Genomic DNA, 24,905 nt, shown 5'->3' on the forward strand with positions numbered 1-24,905 from the left:
CTGACAAGATTTAAAGTGTATAGAATTTATTATGAATTTACAGGCTATCAGATATGAAACACTTGACTCATGAATTCAAACTGACTGTGGCACTTTTTCCTGAGGATTTTTTAAATATATTTACATCCAAATATAATTTAAAAAAAACAATGAGGAAACAGGCAGAAATAGCAGAGAAATATATATTAGATAACCCTAAGTTTTCTCCATTTCTACTCGCCCTGGTCACTTTCATACACTTGATTAGTCATAGACACATTTTTTTTTGCTGTTGCTGTTCCATCTGCTCTCCATATGTTAAAAATAAAGAATCTATCTAAAGTCTGGAAAGACTAGATTTTTGGTTGTTGGATAAATTAGTTCCTTCATTTCAAGCTTTCTGATTTTTTTTTTTTTTATTATTTTTTTTTCTCATCTATTTCTGATATTCTGTTCCATCTGCTTATTTATTCAGGTGACATTGGACCTGCCTGAAATATGCCCCAGTTCTTTTTCAAAAAATAAAAATGAGAAAAGAAAGTTTTAATGCCTTACAAAAGGTCGCTAGACAGGTTACTAACTTTTGCTTTTTTAAAACAAATTTACATAGATAAATGTGTTGCAAAACTGTTTATTGTCCTTCCACAGTATGCAAAGTATTCACAGTGTGGCTTATTAAACAGTGTGGCTTATTAAACAGCATTGCCATCACACATGATATAATGCTGTAGAGGTCTGACATAGGAAACTCTAATGAGCCAGTAACAGACTTCAAGCACAGACCTAAAAAAAGTCGATAAAATTATATCAGATATAAGAAAATAAACCAGTATAAAAAGGCAAACACTGTATGATAGCAATGCCTGATTGTTACTGCCCTAAGCTCTCTATCAGAATTTCTGCAGTGCTCTGATGGTTAAGCAAAATCCCTCTCTGTTTCTCAGTCTGTGTCAACATGTGTCTGGAAATCACTACATGAAACTAGCTTACCCTTATCTGTACAGAAGATATTCTGAAAATGCAGGGCAAAACGTACCACTTTCCCCTTACATACTCTTATTTTTTTTTTTCTGGAATAGTTAATATTGGCCTGCTTCCTACTTCCTCTCTGAAGCTCACATTAGAGTAAAACTTAAGCAGTCCTGAGAGGAGGTAATGAGTGTCAGTCAGGTAACGATCCAACAGTAGCTACTATTGTGAATAAGCAATGTTGCTTATTCTGGAGAAGAATACTCCAGGGTCATGTTGAAGGGTCTTGCCTTTAGCTCTCTGAGTCATGATTATCACAGTCAGCTGTAACAACATCTGTTGAGTCAAAAACAGGACTTTGGTAGATTTGCCTGTCTTTAGGAAGTCTGCATATATCTCTTCATATATCTACCTTCAGAGAATCCACATATCCATCCCAGCAGAAGTCACCTAATTCTCCTCTCAGTCTGCTGGAATACAGTTTGAAAATGTGTGTTCCCTGAGGAACATGAGATTTATCAGAGGAGGAACAGTTCTCCTCCTAATTACAAACATATATAGATATGCATAGGTATACACATGCATAGAATAAATAAATAAACAAGAATAAATATACATATATTAGTACAACTTTGATATTCCTTAGTGAATTCCTTTCCCATTGTGAAGCTGCTGGTTTTGGCCTGCTGGCTCCATTTTTACTTGCTAACAGAAAATAAAAAAGAATTTGAGTCTCCATTGTTATTTTTTGTACAGTGTTTTCTCGGTGAGGAGAAGGACTGATTAGGAGCTCTGCTAAGCTCCTCACTACAGTGCAGATGAAATAGTTTCTGATGTGCTCATACCTTCTGCAACCTATTCAGTGTTGTTTACTTTTTCCTCATTCTGTCCCTAGAGTGATAAGCAATACTGAATGATGCACCACAGCCTCCCTATTCTGAGGGGAGAAGAGGTAGTTAGTGGTATTCTCAAATTCTTCATTAAAAGATATACACAAGCCTCATTCTGTAACATAGAGACTAATTTACAAAGAGATTGCACTATTTCTTTGAGAGACTTTCACAATTCCCTGTTCACTTCAATGTATAATAACTGAAAGATAATATACTTATTACCATATGTCTGTCCGTCCCCCCCTCAAAAAAAAAAAAAAAAGAAGAAAAAGGCTTGTCATGATATTTTTGCCGTGGACAGAAATCATAATGTCATGGACACAGAACAATGGAATAGAGATATGTTTGTTTTGCTCATAGACCAAGATGCAATATAATAGATATGAATGCACCCACAGCAAGTTTGCAGATGACACCAAGCTGAGTGGTATAGTCAATAAATCAGAAGGAAGGGGAGTCATCCAAAGGGACCTGGATAAGCTTGAGAAGTGGGACCATGTGAACCACATGAGTTTCAACAAGTCCAAGTACAAGGTGCTGCACCTGGGTCAGGACAATCCCAGACATGAGTCCCCCCCAATAAGAATGGTGTGGATCTGTTAGAGTAGGTTCAAAGTAGGACTGTGAAGGTGATCAGAGGTCTGGAGCACCTCTCCTGTGAAGGAAGGTTGAGAGGGCTGGGGATGTTCAGCCTGGAGAAGAGAAGGTTCCGGGGAGACCTCATTGCAGCCTTTCAGTACTTAGAGGGGGCTTATAAAAAAGATGGAGAGTGACTTTTTGCTTAGGCAGCTAGGGATAGCTGGGCAAGGAAGAATGTTTTTAAACTAAAAGTGGGTAGATTTAGATTAGGTGTTAGGGGGAAATTCTTCCCTGAGAGCGTGGTGAAGCACTGGAACAGGTTTCCCACAGAAGTTGTGGATGGTGTGGAGGAACACCAGGAGGTGTTTAAAGCCAGGTTGAATGGGGCTTTGAGCAACCTGGTCTAGTAAGAGGTGTCCCTGCCCATGGCACTAGATGATCTCCAACATCCCTTCCAACCCAAGTCACTCTATGCTATGATTCTATTCTACCTAAGTAAATGTTAAATGAAGTCAGTATAAGATCCTGACAAAAGAGAAAAAGTAGAAGTTCAAGTCAGTGCAAAATATGGAACAAAATATGGTAATTTAATACCAATGTTTTTTTGAAAATTAACAATGTCCACCTGCTAATTAACCAGTCTTACTATATAACTGTAAACCTTCCTACCTGTTCAGAACAACAGCCAACCAACCAAAGAAATACCTGCAACAATTTACCTCCAAAAAATTGCTGATTTCCCTTTGAAAGAACATTTATGAGACTGTGAAATTAAAAGGTAATGAAGTCTGCAGTCCACTTAGAAAATCCCTAGAATTCCAAGAAAGCCTGTGGTCTTATTTGCTCTCCAGGAACAGCTGGTCCGTCCCCTAGCACCATCCAGGAGGGTGCTAGCTAAGCATCTATATTGTCTAGAAGTATGAAGAAAGGTCTCTGAACAAAATGCAGTCATTCTGTGTTTAATCATGCTAAACTGTTTAGGAAGGCAGAGTCAAACTTTGGGATTATCATATACTTCATGTCTTTTTTTTTCTTTTTTCTTTTTTTTTTCTTTTTCATTTTTTCACTTTTCTTCTCTATATTGTTAATTGCCTACAGTGTATTTGTTGTACTAAAATTATATCTTGCAGTCTAATCAATATATATTCACTACATTATAGCTTAGCATATAAAATGTTAAACGTATGTTACCCACGTGAAATTATTACAAATTCTTGAAGCTTCTAGTATATATCTAAACCCCACCAATTAAACTGTAGTGGAGTAAATCTAATGACAGCTTGTGGCAAGAATATGGAGCTACTAGTTTTTTAAAGAAAACTTAAGACAACATAAGTCTTTTGAAACATCTGTATATATACTTCATTAAACTTTTTGCAAGATAGTCTTAAGTAATAAACATACATTTATTAAAATAATTTTATATTAATGTACCTTTGGGGAAACATATTGGTAAGGAAGTAGGAATAGAATAGTTCCTTGTGTATTTTGGAAATGTTCAGATCCTGAATAGTCTCTGATGCTATCTGAGGCAAGGCAAAGGCAAATAAGGACTACAAATAAGCGGAGCTTCTGTTTTCATATTAAGATACTATCAGTCTTGTGTCTTCATTGCATAGATGCAGTATGCAGGATGCAGGATGCAGGATGGCTAGATGCAGCTGGGACAGACTAAGATATTTTGCAGGGTTTAATCAGTGGAAAGGCTCCTATTCACAACAGTAAATTGAAAATCATTGTAGTTGGGGGTATTAACGAATACCACAAAACAATTCAAAAGGACAGGCTTTTAGGCTTGGAAAGATCAGTACTGGTCTAAATAAAACAAGGGGGACAAAGTGTATTTCAAAGTAGATTAAAGAGCTTCTCACTGAGGTCTAATAATTACTGATCTATGTATTATATAAAGGACTTGACAGAAGAATCTGAGCATTAAAAATGAATGTCTTGGTTAGGGTGTTTTGGCATCTGCTCGTATCCAGACATGTTCCAACTTATTTCCCCCAAATGAAATAGAACAATTGAGTTAGATCCCAGACTAAACTAAAAGGGAGAAAAGGATTAGCAGTTTTCATCATCATCCAAATCTGGATATTCAGGTGAGCAGTTAGATCTTTTCCATCAATCTCCTCTTAATTTATTTATCAGCCAAAGGTTTTGAGTGTAGAATGTTATTATGTTTAACACCTGCTGGGTTATTGCACAATGTTCTTTATGCTGACATTAAAATAGAGAGGAGAGTAAGTGATTATATTCTAAGATACAGCCTATACTTTTGAAGATTTACTTCTTGACAATTAAAAAATGAACGTCTGCATGCTTGTTTTTCTATATATGAGGTGATGAACACTCCATTTAGTGTCTTCCTATTTTTTATGCTTATTATCTACCTTCACAACCTGCGGATGTTCTGCACTGCAAATTATTTTGATACAATAATAATAATAATAAGACACAATTGCAGCAGTGTTAAAACTATAATGTCAAGACATAAACCAATAGTTATGAATCATTACTACTCTGGCATAAACTTTGCAGGGTTTTCTAAAAAGAGAATGAAGTTCCAGGGGAAGAATAATATGCCTGGCTGTCTTCTGAGAAGACCTTCTGGGGAAATTATGGGCCACTGTATTGTCCCTAGCTTTTGGGGTGCTTGTGGAAGGTCACTTGGCAGATGGTTCTAAGTGAAGCAGGTGAGCAGGCAGAAAATCACCCAGCTTTACAGATCTGCTGGGAGGATGGGTTGTGTAATCCCTGACTGGTTTCTGCCAGGATAGTGCTGAAAAACATATCCAAATTACCTAATAAAAGCGTTAATTTTTTCTTACAAGCTCCAATCAGCCTATGAGACCTAAACCTTCCTTCAAAATACATTTTAGATGTCAGTATCTATAGATTTACCAGCTAATAGAGCATTTCTAGCAGGGAGTGCTGAATGGATGCAAAAAACTAGAAGAGAGGAGGCTGAGGGGAGACCTCATCATGGTCTACAGCTTCCTCACGAGAGGGAGTGGAGGGGAAGGTGTCAATCTATTCTCCTTAGTCACCAGTGATAGGACCCACAGGAATGGTGTCAAGCTGAGGCAACTTCACTGAGAGGGTTGTTGCACACTGGAACTAGCTATCCAGGGAAACAGGCATGGCACCAAGCCTGTTGGAGTCTAAGAAGTGTTTGGACTGTGCACTTAGTCACATGGTCTAAGATTTTGGGTAGACCTGTGTGGTGCCAGGAGTTGGACTTGATGATCCTTATGGGTCCCTTCCAGCTCGGGATATTCTATGATTTGTTGGATTGCAAGTGAAGAGTAAGTAGCATGGATTCTTGTTATTGTAGACATACAGGAATGTGACTTAACTCAGACATTAACATGCAGTGTCCACCAGCAAAGCACCAGTGTATGCTTTACTAGTGGAACACTGATGAGATGCTGCATATGTTTCCAGAACAAGCTACAGTCTTAAGAAATCATACCGTTAAGCAGTGAAACGTAGACGAGCTTGAAATCTGGATGAAGAGGCAGACAGCATGAAGAATCAGAGAATCATTAAGGTTGGAAAAGACCTTCAAGATCCTCTGGTCCAACCATCCCCCTAATACCAATGTCACTCATTAAACCATGTACCTAAGCACCATGTCCAACCTTTCCTTGAACATCACCAGGGACAGTGACTCCACCACCTCCCCGGGCAACCCATTCCAATGCCTGACTGCTCTTTCTGAGAAGAAATGCCTCTTAATTCCCAATCTTAACCTCCCCTGGCACAACTTGTGGCCATTCTCTCTAGTCCTATAGATAGTTATCTGTGAGAAGAGGCCAACCCCCAGCTCCCCACACCTTCCTTTCAGGTACCTGTAGAGAGCATTAAGGTCTCCCCTATGCCTCCTCTTCTCCAGACTAAACAACCCCAGTTCCCTCAGCTGTTCCTCACAGGACTTGTGTTCCAGGCCCTTCACCAGCTTTGTAGCCCTTCTCTGGACATGCTCCAGGGCCTTGATGTCCTTTTACTGAGGGGCCAAAACTGAACGCAGTACTTGAGGTGTGGCCTCGCCAGAGCAGAGTACAGAAGAATGATCACCTCCCTGGTCCTGCTGGCTACACTATTCCTGATACAAGCCAGGATACTTCTTGGCCACCTGGGCACACTGTCTGGATGTTCAGATGAGCATCAATCAGCACCCCCAGGTCCTTTTCCTCTGTATAGCTTTTGAGCCACTCTGTCGCAAGCCTGTAGCACTGCATGGGGTTGTTGTGGCCAAAGTGCAGGACATGGCACTTAGCCATGTTGAACCTCGTCCCCTTGGGCTCTGCCCATCAACACAGGAGAAGATGTTTCCAGTTTTATCACACAATGATGTTTTATATAACCACACAGGTGAAAGCTGTAGACTCAGAACACAGCCTGTTTTTTCATCAGTGTAAGGGTTTACAGCTGATAGTTGCATCTGCCACTTTTGGCCTTCATCAGCAGTTTGAAGGGTGAAAGATGTCTGATGGAATTAAAATGTTATTTATCTTTGAAATACAACTTTTGGAAGGCTCTTCTAGGAAGGCTATTGATAAAGAGTTCTGGTTCAGCTACTTGTCCCTCTACTTACATCAGGTTAATGTTTCAAGTATAGTGAACCATTTTTAAGCGTTTGAGGTTACAATCATTTGTTATTGCTGTGTATAGAAGGTTTGCTTACAAGTCTGGATATAACTCCTGTGGAAAAGCATTTTTTTTTTTAAGGATTAGAACTATCAAATGAGTTTGCATTTTAACAGTTTAATCTTCTGTGGTCTATTTATAATCTATAATCTTCTACAGTGAACTTGGAAGGTTAATGATTAGTATTGCTTAAAATTCATATCAATACTTTCAACAAGCTGTAAATGATTGTAAAGGGATTTATGAATTAAAGGATGATTGACATTGTAAGAGGTTATTGCTGACTCTACAAGACAATGCACTCATTTTTCAGTTAAGTTCATAGTTTATTATATCAAAGACAGATTAATGGAACATTACATTCCATTTACCTATTTCTTTAAGTAAAATGGGTACTGGCACTACAGTGTTAAACTGTCAGATTGTTTAATGTTATGGTTGGATTATTGGGTTGGATTATTTAAATTGGATTGGTTAGATTACTGGTTTAGAATCGTGCTATCATGCATCTTATTTTCCTTCTGCTTTGGAATATTTTAGAGTTTGCAGCATTAATATTTCAGAAACCACATCCATACATGGATATATTTGGAAGTTGCTATTGTAAAATGGAACTTAAAATCCTTGAAGTTAGACAAGAAGGACCCAGGACTGATTGTTCAGTACAGTGTACACTGCTTTCCTTTGATGGGAAGTATTTTTTACAAATGTAACTTAGTTCCAAAAAGTAATTCAGATAAAGACAAGGACATGTCTTGGTACTATCCTTTTCTGAAACTAGCTTTAGTGGTCTGGAACAGAGATCTGTCATTAACTTTTGCAGTGCCAGCTCTGCTACCTGAGAGAGGCCTGCCAACAGTTCTCTCTCCACCCTGCCAGCAGGTCTTTTCTGAGTGATGAAGAGTAGATGTTCTCTACTCTTCTCCCCATCATTTCCCAGACCACAAAGCATGAGAGTCATTGCTAGAAACTTATCTCATGTTTTTGTACAAGGTGCTAGCAGTGAAGCGAACACTTTTTTTCTAATAAGATATTAGAAATTCTTTCTAATAAGATATTAGAAATTCTAATCCTATTTCTCATTGTCCTTAAGAAAAGGCAGCATCACATTTTGGCTCCTGTTCTTTGAGGAGCCCTGTTGAACAGTTATCTGATCTTTCAGCAGGAGTCAGCTGTCTCTCTACCTCTGGATTCACAGACTGGGGACAGTTCTTCCAGAGCAGCCAGTATCATGATAATAATCCCTTCCCTCAGTGATTTTGGTCCTGAATATGAACTTTTACAATAAACAATTTTCCTGCTTTCATAAAAATTTCCAGTCAATTGACCCTTTACTTTGTCAATTCATGAAGGCCAGATAATAGGCTCCCTGACTAAGCCCTCTGCTGTAGGCTTTCAAGTGAACCTGTACTCCACAGAAAATATCCAGCCTATGACTCTGCCCTTTCTCTCCATAACTTTTAACACTATCCTCTTACCAATTCCAGGCTCACAGTGGTTATTCACATTGCTCCTCCCTGTTCAATGTTTTACAAACTTACCTTTGCAAGAAAAACAGGTAGTATGCCTAGAATAAATCCTTCTTGCCATGCCAGTTCAGAACTGCTCTCACTACCAAAGTCCAGCAGTGAGCTTCCAGGAAGATTCCACCAGTTTTCTGTGAGCTGCATGTACTATTCCTCATGACACTAACTCATGTTCCTTCTCTTTTTCCATCAAATGAAGGTTTGCATTTGTATTTTTTGCCAATAAGTGACATTCCTGATGACTACCTTGCATATCTTATTTGAATTTGGCAGAAGCCAAGAGCAGAATCCTCTGTAGTTCCACTCAATTCCTGATTGAGTGGGAAGCACTCAGTTTAAAAAAATGCTTCCCATTCCAATAGGATAATTTCAGTCATCTGTCATCCCGGTGCCATAAATTAAACCTTCTTCTTCCAAGCCGCATTTCTTTATTTTTATTTTGCAATTGACATCTCTCTCTCTTTTTTTTTTTTTTTTTTTTTTTTTTTTTTTTTTTTTTTTTTTCCATCTCACTATGTTGCTGGTGCTCTACAGGCCTGCTTAGCTGCACAGCACCTGAATGAATTCATGCTTTTGGGACCCATTTCCTACTTTGGTACATGAGCAGTGCTATAGCCTATCCTCTCTTTGTCCTCAAATCCTGACCTCAGAGTATCTCTGTGACAATATGCCAAATCCAAACGCTTGCCAAGTATGTCCCCTGGGCCACAGCTGGAAGCAAAAGGCCTCTCCTGTCATGGTACTCAGTACACATGGCGCTGTCCTACTTTCACATCCCATTGTGCACCTGTTAGTCATATGAACACAATACACAGGACACATCTCTCCATCACCTGAAGTGGCATGTGGTATCTCAGACATTTGTATTACAGTATCTCTTTGCTATTTTTCCTAAATGAGGCTCAGTTACTGTGTGAAAGGAATCTTATAAAGACCATAAGCCTTCGAATCACTCTATCAAATTCATAGCTTTTGCATGAGTCTAGTGTCTTTGCATATTCTCCACATTCAGTGACACAATAAATCCACATTCTTAGTTTAAAGAAGCAGCACAGTTGCTGGTAGGGTGAAAGGCCCTAACTCCAGGCTGCAGCTGACTCACAGACATAAAGGCCAATCCTTCCAGCACCCAGTCTTAGTGTAGAACCTATCTTTACATGAGACAAATTTCACAGCGACCATGCCCAGTCTTATGGCTGGGAACCATGGCAAGGCAAACACATCTTAAGGCTGAGAACCTTGGCAGGGCAAACACATCTTATGGCTGATCTCTAAAAACCACAGAAAATAAAATATCTGTTTTCTTTAATCAGGGTTTTCAGCTTTACTTTTCCTCCTCTTCTCTCTGTCCTTCTTTCTGGGAGAAAAAAGAAAGAGAAGCATTTATGCAGGAAAGCCAATGACCAGTCCTTCAAACATCACTTCTCAGACATACCCCTGCCCCCATCAGTTCTGAGAAGGTTCTGAGGAAGATCAGCTGGAGATCTTCTCATCACCCAGCATATCCTTTTCAATGCATTCAGACCCGCTTGGTGTAGGCCAGTTCCCTTACAATGGCAGCTGCTGCAGTGTGGGTTTGCTTTGAGCTGTTGGTTTGTAATGGAAACCTGGTATCCCTTCAACCTAAGACAGCTCTGAAATGGGAAGAAAACAGGATCTCACATTGCTTCCCAAAGCTGATTCAACTCTTCCTGCATAATAAACATCCTTAACAAGATGATCTTTTACATAAAAAAAAATAAAAATCAAAACATACCCCAACCTGGCAGATTAAACTGTTTTTGTGTAAGAATTACTACTACTCTCCATATCTTAAACAGGCAGAAGAACTTGCATGTTTTTTCTTGGTTACATCAGACTCAGAAGACTTATTTGTGTTAAGCTTTGTCTGCCTAGTGAACTTCAGAACTGTTCCTCATCAAGTGCATGTTTTTGCAAAAGGTGGAGAGATGTTGCAAGTGGTAGAAATTCATTCACAAAAAAATCTTCCAAGCATCTGTTGTATATTCTTCCTGTGTTTCCCTTTTGCTCACATTTAGACACAGTAAATGTCTACTACAACCTACAATCTCATTAGTTTAACAAAAATGCATGTTCTGTCATATGATGGGTTTTTAACTCTGGAATATGTTTTTAACTTGATTAAATTGGCTGTGTAACCCCTTTTAACATTAATGGCAGCCACATGGCCAAGGCTCTGAATATCAACTTTAAAAAAAATCTTTAAAATACAATTGTTTAACTTTTATTGCTCTGTATAGCAGCGATATCAATTGGAGAGAGGGTTAGAATCTTGCATGTAACCAAACAGGTGATTAAATACATCTCTTGATATTTTCCATTGTGATAACCTTATTATTATTATTATTATTTATTTTTTATTTTTTCAAATTCTCTATATTCTATATGCTTTAAATAGTTTTGACTTGTAAAACTATGGTAAAGATTTAACTAGATATATGTAAGTAGACATAAATGTGACATGACGTGTTCAGCATTTTCACAATCTTAAAATTAAGTAAGTATAAAAAGGTGTTGTTTTTTTTTTTTTTTTGATAAAAAGCTTCAGAATCTTAAAATTTGGGTGTCTAAATGAATTATAAATAAATAAATAAATAAAATAAGTGCATTATGCCCCCCCCCCCCCCTTTTTTTTTTCTGTTAAAAAAGCCATTTCTCTTTCTGTGGAAAACCTTGATTGCAAAACCTAGAATAGAATGATGGATTGTGGAATATATTTTTTGTACTATTGAGCAGTCAAACTGAATTCATGTACCAGAAAAAAACATTTATTTTAGCTCTGAATTTAACTCACTATGTAAATTCTATGTTAACTCCATGGGTACAAAGCACTTCATATTAAATACCTGGTCAAACATTAAGGTTTATCACACTAAAGGTCATACTAAAATCAAAGAGATTAAAAACCTGCTCCCAAACTCTACTGAAGTGCGTGAAAAGGTACCCACTGCCAGTAGTAGGAGCTGGATAGAGCCTACCATGGAAAAAAAAATCAATAGGTTTTGCATGTGCTGAGTTCATACACAGGGCACATCCACATCTTGCAGAATGAGGTATTGACTTCCTCCAGCTCATGTAGAAGATACTGTTTGGATTTTAATTTAATCCTGTGTTGATTATTCACTGGTATGAGGCTGAGGAGTGGATAGAATACAAACAAGATACTTTTAAAGCCACAGAGAACATGGTAGCCAATTTTAAATGTATACTCAAACTTAAATAAAATGTGCATTTAAACACACTGCCCCCCTTCAAAATCTCTTTTTCTCTTTCTGTGTTTGTACACTTACATATGTATATATTTATGTGTATATATATATGCCTTTGAAAGAAAAAGAACAAATCTTTAAAACATGAAAAAAATCACAATCTTATGTTAGAAACTGTTATTTTTTTCTGGTGAGCAAATAATACAAGTATCTCTAGGTCTGGATGGAAAAATAGTTACTGGAACACAGCAGACTGGAAACAGGAAAAATGCATAGAAGGGTAGTGTGAGAAAGTTTCCCCCAAACTGATAAACTTTGGAGTCTGTTGAGTCTGCAAGAACTGCAAGAACTGAACTCCATTGAGTATGCCAAACCTGTGCATAGTCACTAGTGCACACTTGCATTAAGAGTAGGTAATATAGCTTGAACCACATCCAAGATGTAGTTCACAATGATATGAAGACAAAGATTCCATACATCAAAGGATTATGTGTACATATAATGAGAAATAGATACAGGGATTTTCTGAACTCCCACCTAGAAACCACTCTTGTGCCAGTGTGACTTTATCCTTCTGAGCATGTTTGGGGTTGGTCTCCTAGCTCTTGCTCCAACTGTTGCTAAAACTGAGCATGTGAATATGCAAGTGAAATGTAGTAGTGAGTAAGAGAATGTATGGTGTGAATAGCTATCTGCTGTAACAATCTGATTATATTAATAATAAAACCTAGTGAATAAATAAATATTGGCTAAGATCCATGGCTGCCTTGACTCAGTCCCTAAACAAGGAACAAGAATTGACAATATTTTATAAATTATTAGTCTTTCTTTCTTTCTTTCTTTCTTTCTTTCTTTCTTTCTTTCTTTCTTTCTTTCTTTCTTTCTTTCTTTCTTTCTTTCTTTCTGGTGTGTGTGTGTAATTGAATAGTTAGATATTAATTTCACAGTATTCCAACATCCCACTTTTATGTTAAAAAGTTTGAGTTTTTCATTCTCTGTTTTTTATACAGTGTTTTCATTCCTGCTATGGCTAAACTCAAGCTTTACTTTCTGTGACATGTTTGATGACCACTGAAATAAGAATTTTTTCTATCATTTGACATTAGATATTGATGTTATGTTTCATTCTGAAGTAAGTAGATATGGGATCTCTTAGCCAGAGAAAGCATCAAGATGCTTGTGGAACATACAGCAGTGAAGTCTAGGGAGTGTCTAGGGCATTCCTTCCACTAGTTCTCAGGAAAGATCATCAGGGCTAGAATAAAAAAGAAGTAATGGATTCCAGAGGGTGAGAAACTTTTCATGAGTAGATTTAACTATAGGAAATGTAGATAGTTTTGTACAACCAGGTTGAAGTACAGGCAAACTATAGCTAGCTTTATGTGCTACATGTATATTTGTTCTAACCCCAAATCTATATTAGTAAAGTTTTAGATTTACCCTGCAGTCTGAGGTCATCAGCATCAATGAAGGTAAAGGCTTGAATACACATCAAGCATTGTGTAAAAAGGTGATGTTATTGATTCATGACATAGGTGTTGACTTTTGTACTTCTTGGTTTTCAGAGGATTAACTTTAGCTATTCATTCACAATGAGAGGGCTTAAGGACTCACTGGGCAACCTAATATTAAACAGTGCATTAAAAAATATTTTTAATAAACTTCATAAATGTGCACTTGCAAGGCAAATGTTGCCAAAGTAAACTTAATCTTGGCATTTCTTACCTTTTGAGTATTTGATTCTGTAACATTCATTGTTTTCCCAGTATATCGAGCACCAGGGAAGTGTTGCATAAAGCTGAGAATAAATAAAAGGGAAGCAGATTCAAGACAAAGCAGTCTGTCACCCTTGCTACAGATGGCACATGGTTTCTCTAAAATGTTAAAAGCAATCTGAATCTTGTGAGCTTGAGAAGAAGTATTACAATAATAACTTTTTATAGTATATGATTTATATTGTTTTGTAATGGTTCTGAAAGCGGTGTGATCTCACAGGAAAACCATTTAAGGTAGGAGGATTCCACCAGCAAAAAGTGCTAAGTGAAAAACAGCAGGAGTGCAAACGAGGAGAAATCCTCTGAACAAGGAGAGAAGAAGAACACTCGCTTATTATATTTACATTGAAATGCAGACCGAATGCTTTCAGGAATAAAACCAGGAAGGAAAAAGAGATCCATGTAGATGACAGGGACACAGGGAAGAAACCACTGCAGAGAACTCCCTAGCTTGGCTATCCCAGGTGGCTGAACAGGTTACCAGTTCTTTAGGCACAGCATGGAGGTCAGCCCAAAAAAATCAGGAAAGGGGATTCTGCTTTGTCACCCCATCAGCTTTCATAATGAAGACAAGCCTCAGAAATCCTACATAGAACATAGAAAGAAACTTGATTGCTATTATATTCCAAGGATGTACTTCATTACTGTATATTCTTCTCCTATTTTATGGAAGCAGGAACATATAGTTTTGATGTTGGTCAATTTTATATGTATCATTTTCACATCTTTAACAATCAAATTAAACATGAATTTAGATGAATTTTACAAATGTGCATGTGTGTGGCAGCGACATTTACTGAGGGCAACAAAGCCAGTGACAATATTATAGATAGGCAAATCCTGAGGAGGACGTGCAGACTAGGAACTCCAAGAAGCTGCCTTCTTCACAGTCTCTTTGCAGACTGCTGTTGCCAGTATTATCTCCTAGAGAGAAGCTGCTGTGATGAGGCACAAACATGAGCCCTTCTAGCAAGAGACAGACTGAGTTCCCATGTCCACCCCAGTGGAGTGGTGTTCCCAGCTCTTTGTAGGGTTGCTGTCTTAAATATTGCTTCAGGTGAATGTTAGAGTGAGAACCACTGGAGAAGAACAAAGTGTGACAATATATGGATGGAGGAGTTATGAGTTTACTGGGGAGGAACACTTTTTTTCCCCACAATTTCCAATCTTTACTACACACATGTGCACACACACATAAACACACACACGAAGTTGCAAAAGCAGACTACAGAGAGTGGAGGGAGAGATAACAGATCTGTAGGATTTAGATGCAGGTGTCACTATGCTCCAGTGGAACTCCCTTTGTGCTCCTGCTCTGACATCTCCAATTATGCTCACTCCCCTTAATTTTTCCTCTGCTGTGTGTGTCTCTTTCTGATCTTTTTTTCCTCTTACTGTTGACCATTTTCCTTTCCTCTGCTCCTTCACTTCCCTATCCACCTCTAACTGTGGTGCCTCCTTATGAGCTTTCTTCACTCTTGCCTATTTAATCAGTGATTCCTACTCCCGTCTCATTTCTTTTAATGACTCCCACTTCCTCCTTTATCAGAGTGCATCCCAGTTCCATGGAGAGAAATTCTTCTTGGTGCTTGATCTAATGCTCAGCACTATGGTGACCTTCAGTGCCCACACAGAATCATTTGTAGAGGCTCTCTAGCTGTGAGATGGAGGTTGGTCATAGTTTTGGTGGACAGAGGTATAAACATTCTTCTGATGAAGAGGAGTGCTGACTTGGATTGAGAGCATTCACAACAAACGCTGGAGACAATTCATCTGGTAAATTAAAGCTTCCATCCAGCCAATGTACACAGAGAGTTTTTGTTTATTTGTTTTCACTTGGTGATCATATTTGGGCAGCTTGTCACCAGAACAGAAAAAGACTTTCCTGCCTGAGGTAACCCCCAGCACTTCTCGAATTTCAAGTACCATTCTCCACAAAGAAATGATAGTTTGACTCATAAGCTTTATCTGCTTTTACCAGCTGAAGTTCTTATTTTCTGAAGAGGGCTGATTTTCTACCACTTATGCAGTATACTCAGCATTGAAAATATAATCTTAATGCAAAGATAGAAATCTCCAGATTTAACAGAGAACTACTATTGCTTCATTTGAGCTCTGAGCATTTGAGGGGGAATATGCCTAGATTTTACAATGATATTTCTAAATAATGCTTTAAAGCTCTTATTATATATATACCATCCATCAGAAAAAGAGTCAAAGAGTAGCTGAAAGAGGAGAGAGATACAGATACTCAGGTTTTAAAATGCTATTGACCTCTAAGCAAACTACATTAAAAAGGCAAAAATCTCTTGAAAAATAAAATACCCTGACATTATTTGATGTGATTGCGTCTTTTATATGAGGGTTAAATTAACATGAAATATAAAACATCAAGTGCTGTGTGTTTGGTGTTTGTCTGACAATGAATACATGCATGGGCCAGATTCTGCCTGCTGAGCATGTGGCTGTAGGAAACTGTCTGGGCTGCTACACCTCCCTGATCCCAGGGCAACCTACTGTGGACCTAACAGCTGCAAGCAGCTTAGTGTTCTCTACAGATGTAGACAAAACAAATTGTTGCTACCCAAGTAGGCAGGAACCCTCATCATTTTGGGAAGCTTTAGGCAGCTTTGCAGGAGTGATCTACTGGGCAAGGAGTAGAGGATAGTGGTGTTAAGAGTAATCTAGATCATGGTGTTAAGAGTAATCTAGAAATGTTTTCAAGGGACTTGGTCTGGGGACAGAGAATGCCTGGAAGGGATGTTCAGTGCCTGGACGGGGTTTCCATCAAAATTTGAAGATATTGGTTGTATATGAATCAGGCAGGGAACAGAAAGGAGGACTGCATATGGTTGTATGAAATCAAGGTGTCATAAGTGTCTGGAAGATTTTGAAGAGTCCAAGGGTATCTGTGTATTTGGGTGGTGATCTTTTTCTTTATTTAAGATAGGGACCTGTTAAAGTGAGTCCAGAGGAAGGCCACAAAGACAATCAGAAGGTTGGAGCACCTCTCCTATGAAGACAGGCTGCGAGAGCTGGGGTCATTTACACTGGAGAAAAGAAGGCTACAGGGACAGCTTATAAAGGCATTCCAGAACTTTATGGGGGCCTACAGGGAAAATGGAAATGGACTCTTTGTCAGAGTGTAGTGATGGGACAAGGGGTAATGGTTTGGGTAATGGCTTTAAACTGAAAGAGGGTGGGTTTAAATTAGGTATTAGGAAGACAATCTTTACTATGAGGGTGGTGAGGTGCTGGAACAGGTTGCCCAGAGAAGTTGTGGATGCCTTATCCCTGGATGTGTTCAAGGCCAGGCTGGATTAGGCTTTGAGCAACCTGGTCTAGTGGGAGGTGTCTCTGGCCATGACAGGGGGGTTAGAACTAGATAATCCTTAAAGTCCCTTCCAACCCACACCATTATATGATTATATGACCTTAGTCTGTAAAAAAAAAATGTGTTTACACGCGTTATCTAGACAGCTAATGTACCAGTGTGGGGCAGTAGCTATCCCATAAATCTCCATAGATGCTGCAGGGGAACAAAGTGGCATATTGTCTTAGAAAAAAAAAAAAACGAAAAAACAAAAAAAAACAACAAAAACAAAACAAAACAAACAAACAAACAAACAAAAAACCAAAGAGCACTAATATTTTAGCTCAACTGTCAAAAAAACAAGTACCTCCTAAAGATAAAAGTACTTGAGTACTTGTTAATTATTTTCTTTCTGGGACTACTTTCAAAAGTATAATTCTGAAAGAAAAGAAGATAAATTTTATGTGCTTTTTCATAGACTCGTTTTAGTTTTTGCCTTAAAGGCCTCAAAGCAAAATAACTGTAGTCACAGACACCAAACGTTTTGTCCTTATTGAATGCTATTCATACTTATCTTGAAACCCACCCAATACAACAGATTCTTGGGATGCACAGATTCTTGGGATCAGGCTACAAAGCCACAACAGTGAAATTTTCTTCAGAGTTTCCAGCTCATCAAAGATTTTAAACTGATTACATTTTGAAACATGCATCTGTATGCAATCTAACCTGTCACTAAATGGAATCACCATTTTAAACATTGCAGTGTAAGTTATATAATTACATGGAGTAAAGCAGTCACATCATGCATGGACAATTTACAGTTTTCAAGTGTGTTATCTAATCCTACTAGAAAGGATGTTAAGATATAATTGTTTTGTGACAGACTTCATTTAAGCTGGAATAGTGGGTTGCTTTTGCCTCCTAAATAGCACTCTCTTTATATCCATGGTAATGCATTTACAAGCCTGACAGAAACTTGCAGTAAAGTGTAGATTTTTAGATGTTTATCTAGCAATTATTTTAGTTGCACATTCTGCATCATGTTTAAATAAAATGTGGAGTCTCAATTGAGTCTTAATTTAATATCAAGATGACTACAGAATACCCCAATGTTTCCCAGATTTTTTTTTTTTTTTTTTCCCCAAGGAGATTTTTGCCTAGCATCTTTATTGATAATGGAAGAAAAAAGTTTTCATATTGTAATTTTTCCAATAAGTAAGAGCAATCAAATTCATAATGAACAAATGTTATGAAACCATAAATAAAATCACAACCTTTGTTGAATCTCAGAATACTTGCAGTTCTGATACCCACAGAAACTCTTAATGAACATCAATTTTCCAGAGTAGTGGCAATCATAATCACATCATAATCACATCATAACTTGCAAGCAAGAAATATACTTTGATCCTTATCCTAAGCCTGCTCTGTTTTAATATCCATCTAACCAGATCTGTAGTAAAAATATCTAAGTTTGGTAGTTGCTTTTCTGTCTGCTGGAATACATAACCAGGAGAATGAACATGAAGAATTTTGAGAAAAGAACATTATGGCTTCAGAGGCATAATAGTAAACAAAGCATAAAGTAGTACAAAAAAATGGAACTGACAATTTTATAAACATATTGCAAATAATAGTATACAGTAACTTAAGTAAAACAAAACTTTTTTTTTTTTTTTTTGGTCCTACTTAGATTAAAACTCTTAAAGAAACATAAAGGAGAACATCTATGGGGATAATAAAATTCTTAGTTAATCAAATGTTAGTAAGCAACCAAATAAAGGTAATGAGAAGCAAGTAAAATTGAAAGCTTAAAAAATTCATTTCAAAAGAAAATTAGGAGACATCTGTGGGTTGGGAAATACATGTCAAAACACAGATTGGAATTATAGGCAAGAGCATTTCGAAGTAACAGAATCACTTGCTTGTCGCAGTGTGGAGTGCTATGTGATAAACAAGGAGAATTAGCCATGATCTCTCTAAATGTAGACTGTACACTACACAAAAAGATACAGCAGATAAATGGCTGAAGACAAGAGAGACCAAAAATTAGCTCAGTCTGACATTGGAGACTGCAGAGCTTAAAGAGCTTTAATTAGTTTGCAATTGTAATTTTATTTTCTTTCCAGCAAAACATCCAAAAGAAAAAGTTCCTCACACCCCCACCCATGCACCTCAAGGAATTACCAGAACAAGTGAAAACAACATAATAAGGAAAGCCAAAAGACTGCATGCAGTCTCTGCAGCATACAGTTCTTCTTTCACAAGAGGAATAGTACATATGAAAAAGAAATCCTTATCATACTTTCAGAATGGGATAAAACAGCTGTAGTCTGGAACTAGTTAAGCTAATGTCTGTAAGCGAGTATTAACAGTTTATGTTATATCTATGAATGTCCCATTTGATGTTCAAACTCATCAAGTCCTTCTTTTCTTTAGCAGAAAGTTATGCTCAGTAGAACATTTAATCTAAAAAAAAAAAAAAAAAAAAAAAAAAAGCTAAGGAAACCAATTTCTACCACTTTTGGAGATAAGAAAAAAGCTTTTTGCTCTGCTACTGATAGTGTTTACTTTTCACTTCAGAAGAATTGTTTTCATTAGTCAGTGCAATTGCTTGTTTCTTACAAGGTCCTTCAACTTCAAAATAAGAAAATGATATAAATGTAACCCTTCTCAATTCAAACTTTCTGCCCTTCTCATAAACTAATGTCATGGTGTTGTTTGATTTTCTTAAATAGGTTAAGAACTTTTCTACTACTGCTCATTAATGAGAAAGAATTTCCTATTTTAATTTTAAAGATAGCAGTAGAAACCTTAAGGCAACAAAAAGCTGTATGCTAATGTCTGGTAACAAATCACTGAATTCTGATCAACGGCTTTAATGGAAAGATTTAAGTCATCAATGTGAAAGCTGAAAAAATAGAAATAGAAATTCAAATATATACAGAAACCGGGCCAGAGAAAGGAGGGTGCTGATTTTCACTTGTGAGGGGTGGATCCCTAGTCCTTTGGCTGAGTGTGCATAGTTACCTCTTAATAATAGAAATTCTTCTGGAAATATGGACTAAGTTCACAGAAATGTAGAATAAGCATTTTGCTTACTCTCTTAGATGTTATCATTGCATTATGCATGTCACATATCCAGAGGAGTTCCTAGAATGTGGCAGGGATGTCTGCATTTTTGTTGTATATCAGTCACACCTCCAAACATAAAATAGGAAAGCGGATATGGACTGTTGCTTTGTATCCAGATTAGTTTACATGGACTCAAAATATAAGATATTGTTGAGGCTCAGAACACACTAAGATTTAAACATTATCTATATGGTCATTCAAGCAAGATTTTCCTTGCTTGGCACCTTTGAAAGTAGCTTTAAAAAAAATAAGGAAATAATGTTTGTTTCAAGTTTTAGGGTGGACTTAATGAGACTTGGTGTTGAAAGTGATTGACTATGTGAAGACAGAAAGATGCAAATGGAAAGAAAGCTAGTACATTTCAGTCTAGGAGGGAAAACCCTTCTGCTCAAATATTCACCCCACTGACAAGGATAACCTAAACAGAAACGATATATGTGCCAATATACAAAGGACATTTTATAACAAAGATATTTCATTTAAACAAATACTCTGTAGTACATTGAGAAATCGTGATGACCTTTTCAAGTATTACTATTTCTAAAGTTGTCTTTACCCTTTACCACATCCATTGTTATGGCCTATGTAGATAAGCCCAAATGAGAAACTGTAAATTAACAAATGTCATATGAAATGTCATCATTAACTTTAATGTGTTACTGTTCATGATTATAAGTCTAATCTTGAAACAACTCATAACAGTTATAAACTTCTGTAGCTTCACTGTCAATGAAATATCTCCTAGTTTTCACACATCATCACAGGAAGATCAGAATTGTGTCCAAAATGCAGCAAAATTTACATTCTCTTTAACAGTTTCCTAGTAGCTATAAGCAGATCTTTTCATTTTTATTGCAGTATTTGTTAAAATGAAAGATTTTGTTAGGGACTTTTCTTCTTTTGAACTAAGCAATCAGTGTATAATATTCCAGTTGATATCAATGCAGTGTCCTGATAGCAATTATATGATAAAGCAGTCAGAAAGAGTAAAAAGTCCAAAAGATAATTCATTTTAAGACCTTCAAGACAAGAATAGATCACTTTATAGCCTTGCAGTCAGAAACTTTTTGTATTAAAGTTTTGTTGTGAAGTTCTTATGACATAAATAGTTTCCCCTTAAATTCAAAAGAACTAGTTCATTTGTTTACAATTATAGTAAGTCAATGCTTGCCTTGGATCTATGTAACCCTTATTCCATAGCTGCATAAGCCCACTGAGGAATCAATAAAATGGTGTGGATTAATCTCAAAAGTTGTCTTTTTCACTGGAATTTAATCTTTATTATGAAAACAAAACATGATAAAGAACACTCCTATAAAGCTCTCCCACGTTTTATACGATTAGTTAAATACTTTAAATACTTATAGTTATGAATATTTTTTCTTCTAGGCTACTTTGTCTAAAAAGACCTAAAAACAGAATAAAGAGGACAGTGATACATTTGGAGACAACAGCAGCATTTATTCCCCTTCAAAAGCTCTGTTTCATCCTGAGAGAATACACCTGCCTCTCCATGCAGTTCCATCCACTCCCCAAAGAAAGACCTGAAGAAAGTGGCTGTGGTTATATTTAAACCTCACATGTAGGTTCTTCCTGGTCCCCAAACAGCATTATGAACTGAAACAGGCTTCAGGGAAAACAACATATTTTATAATTAATCCCTTTGAAACAACCTCAGTTCCTCTAAACATAGCATACTCCAGAATATTTTAATGACTGTAAAAGGAATCTGAAGATCTTGAAGTGCCAAAAATTGTCTCATGGAACCATTCAGCCTTTGTGAGGACCTTCAGAACATATCAGATCACAGAATCACAGAGTCACAGAACTGTAGGGGTTGGAAGGGACCTCGAATCCATTGGGTCCAACCCCCCTGCCAAAGCAGGTTCCTCAGAGCAGGCTGCCCAGGTAGGCATCCAGACAGGCCTTGAATATCTCCAGAGAAGGAGATTCTACAACCTCCCTAGGCAGCCTGTTCCAATGCTCCGTCACCCTCACCATGAAGAAGTTCTTTCGCATGTCAGTGTGGAACTTCCTGTGCTCTAACTTGCAGCCATTGTCCTATCCCCACAAACCACTGAGAAGAGGTTGGCTACATCCTTCTGTCCCCCACCCTTCAGATATTTGTATACACTGAAGAGATCCCCTCTCAGTCTTCTTTTCTCCAGGCTGAACAGACCTAGGTCTCTCAGCCTTTCCTCATAAGGAAGATGCTCCAGGCCCCATATCATCTTTGTGGTCCTCTGCTGGACTCTTTCCAGGAGATCTCTGTCTTTCTTGTACCAGGGAGCCCAGAACTGGACACAGTACTCCAGGTGAGGCCTGACCAGGGCAGAGTAGAACCTGAGAGTAGAGGGGGAAGATCACCTCCCTTGACCTGCTGGCCACACTCCTTTTAATGCATGCCAGGATCCCATTGGCCCTCTTGGCCACAAGGGCACAGTGTTGGCTCATGGTCAACCTGTCATCCACCAGGACCCCCAGGTCCTTTTCGTTAGAGCTCCTCTCCAGCAGGTCGTCCCCCAGCCTGTACTGATACTTCGGGTTGTTCCTTCCCAGGTGCAGGACTCTCCACTTGCTCTTATTAAATCTCATTTGGTTTCTTCCTGCGCATCTCTCCAGCGGGTCCAGGTCTCGCTGTACGGCAGCACAGCCTTCTGGCGTGCCAGCCACTCCTCCCAGCTTTGTATCATCAGCGTACTTGCTGAGGGCAGACACTATTCCCTCATCAAGGTCATCGATGAAGATGTTGAAAAAGACTGGACTCCAGCCAGACTCTGCTCTGCCGATCACCACACTCTAAGCTCGGCCAGTCAGCCAGTTCTCAACCCACCTTGCCGTCCACTCATCTATCCCACAGTTTCTCAGCTTTGCTAGTAGGATGTCATGGGATGCCTTCACGTAACACACCAGCCTCCCTGAACTGGTCCCTCAGACTTCATATGTTCAAGCTTTTAAAAAATGCTTCCATCTTCATTTTAGGGTAGAAAATTGCAGCAGCCTCCTCTGCTAACAGTGCTCATCCTCACAGGGTGCCTTCCTCTTATCCCTCAAAGTTGGAGAGTTCCCTACCTGTTGTGAAAAACTGACCCCCCACAGCTACCTTTAAAAGTAGGTTTCCAGCTACATTTACACTATATAACAAACGCTTTGAGCTCAGTGCTAGCTCCAAAGGCTCCAGACTGTTTTTCCCCCACAGTCAGTCACACATTTTAGAATGTATGTCACAGCTAATCAAAACCCAAAGCAGGTAAGCCTGGAGCCTAGTAGCCTTCTCTTCATCTATATCTATTCCCGGAAGGACAGATTTGGGATTGGATGTTTTGCTCTATTAGCTGTTTCCATTCAATTCATCCTGTCTGGAACATGTCTTCCAGAAATAGGTGGAATAGGTCTAGAAGTAGATGACTCCAGAGCTAACTGGAATTCTTGCTTTATTCACAAGATCTAGAGTCTTCAATCAGATGAGCTGTGACCCTGTTTAGAAAGGATGGGAGGAGGATGATGTCAGGCTTTCCCAAAGCTCATACAGACCCAAAATGCACCAGTGTAGACGGCAATATGTTAAAAGTGCAGAAGATTTCTGGCTGGCAGAAAGAGCAGGCAGCTCATATTTTCTTATTTTCTGGGGAAAACAAGCTTATTTTTGAAGAATTGTGTTTTCTTGTTTTCAAAAGCTCTCCAATTTTTGCTTTAAAATTAAGTAGTCCTTAGCAACAGATTTTGCTAGAAGAGAAATATCCAGCCTCATAAAATGCAAAAATAACCTCAGATCTTCAGCAGATTTGCATTTTATCACTAATATTTTGCCTGGTATTATGAATTTTGAAGTGGATAAGTTCTATTTAGGTGTACTGAAAGTCTGAGAAGTTCCTTTATAGTACTAGTTCAATTAAAGTCATAGCACATCCCAGCAGTCTGAGATTAGGGAGGCAAAATTTTCCTGGCACTCTGCCACCCCTAGCCATCTTCCAGTTACATTTATAGCCCAGGGAAGTCCCAGTGCTACTTTTACCACACGTGCTGTACAAGTGAAAATCTTTTGTATCTGGGCTTCTTTTCAAAGCCGTTAACATTGCAAGCTCTGTCTGGGAAGTTACCTAACAGATATAGCTCCCAGTGACAGCTGAGCAATCTAATGGAAATTCAGCTGAGTTCATTGTACCAGTTTTCTGTGTAAATTATGCTACAATTTGACTTGAGCAGAAAGTGAAAGTTAGACTGAAGCTTTCATTACAGGTCTGAGATTATATTTTGTAGTTTGCAATAAATTGCTCAGTATTTCAATACAAAATGCATATTTACTCTTCCTGAATCATTTATAATACATGCAGCTTTCTAAGGTGCACTATGTATGTCTGTCTGTAATACAGAGCTTTTGACTAGTAAGATGTAAGAAATATTTCAGCTATTCACTATATAACATACTGTGCTTAACTAGAGAGAAAGTACAAGGTAATTTGGAGTTTATTGTTAGAGGCAGCATAATGAAGTTATGAAATTATTTTATGTCAACAGATTTCTGAAACCAATTAAAACATTTTAACAGCATGCAACCAAATAAAAAAACATTCCCGAGACTGCTGTTGTAATTGACTTTGATATGTTCTTAAAACTAATCTGGACTGTGGCAGGTTAGAAATCACAGCACAATACATGTTATTAAACTCTCACTTACATTGTGGCTACTTTGGTTTTGCTGTCATGAAAAGCTGTTATTTGAGCAAGGACAAGACAAGAACTGTCCTTCAGGAATTTAATAACAGCATACAGCTTTGATTCTGCTACTTTTTTTTTTTTTTTTTTTTTTTTTTCCTTGGGAAAAATGACCTAAACATGTACCAAAAATTTTG

At 37.9% G+C, this 24,905-nt stretch overlaps 1 protein-coding gene across 2 annotated transcripts in view; it reads right to left on the reverse strand.

The window, feature by feature from the left end:
- The window catches only part of KCND2 (potassium voltage-gated channel subfamily D member 2), a 296,070-nt gene that overhangs the window by 91,615 nt on the left and 179,550 nt on the right, over positions 1–24,905 (reverse strand). The gene's annotated exons all lie outside the window — the stretch shown is intronic.

The sequence above is a fragment of the Aythya fuligula genome, chromosome 1, assembly GCF_009819795.1.
Source record: "Aythya fuligula isolate bAytFul2 chromosome 1, bAytFul2.pri, whole genome shotgun sequence".
Lineage (NCBI taxonomy): Eukaryota > Metazoa > Chordata > Aves > Anseriformes > Anatidae > Aythya > Aythya fuligula.